Genomic DNA, 544 nt, shown 5'->3' with positions numbered 1-544 from the left:
TCATTTGACTGCGGCCATGCTGGAGCACCGCCTTTAGTCGAACAAATCGACCCCAGGACTTATTCTTTGTAAGCCTAGTACTCATTCTATCGGTCTCTTTTGCTGAGCCACTAAGTTACGGGGGACTTAAACACACCAGCATCAGTCATCAAGTGAAGCTGGGGGGACAAACACGGACACACAAACATATAGATACATATATACAACGGGCTTCTTTCAGTTTCCGTCTACCAAATCCACTCACAAGGCTTTGGTTGGCCCGAGGCTATAGTAGAAGACTCTTGCCCAAGATGCCAAACAGTGGGACTGAACCCGGAACCATGTGGTTGGTAAGCAAGCTACTTACCACACAGCCACTCCTGCGCCTATAACTTCTTCAGAAAATTATTTGTTACAGTTAAGTAACCTGGGGTGGGGGGCATTCTGTGTAGAAACAGAATGAAAGGATTGCAGTGGATTTGAACTTATGGTCTTCAGATTCATAGATGAATATCTTAGCCACACTTGCATTTTGCAAATACAACATGTTATTCATCATTGTTAT

General features: G+C 44.1%; 1 protein-coding gene across 1 annotated transcript in view; it reads left to right on the top strand.

Moving 5' to 3' along the window:
* Positions 1–544, top strand: part of LOC106876698 (E3 ubiquitin-protein ligase UBR2) — a 107,847-nt gene that overhangs the window by 43,501 nt on the left and 63,802 nt on the right. The window lies entirely within an intron of this gene.

Source organism: Octopus bimaculoides, chromosome 11 (assembly GCF_001194135.2).
Source record: "Octopus bimaculoides isolate UCB-OBI-ISO-001 chromosome 11, ASM119413v2, whole genome shotgun sequence".
In the NCBI taxonomy this organism is placed as follows: Eukaryota; Metazoa; Mollusca; class Cephalopoda; order Octopoda; family Octopodidae; genus Octopus; species Octopus bimaculoides.
This window is presented reverse-complemented; position numbering and strand designations above follow the sequence as displayed.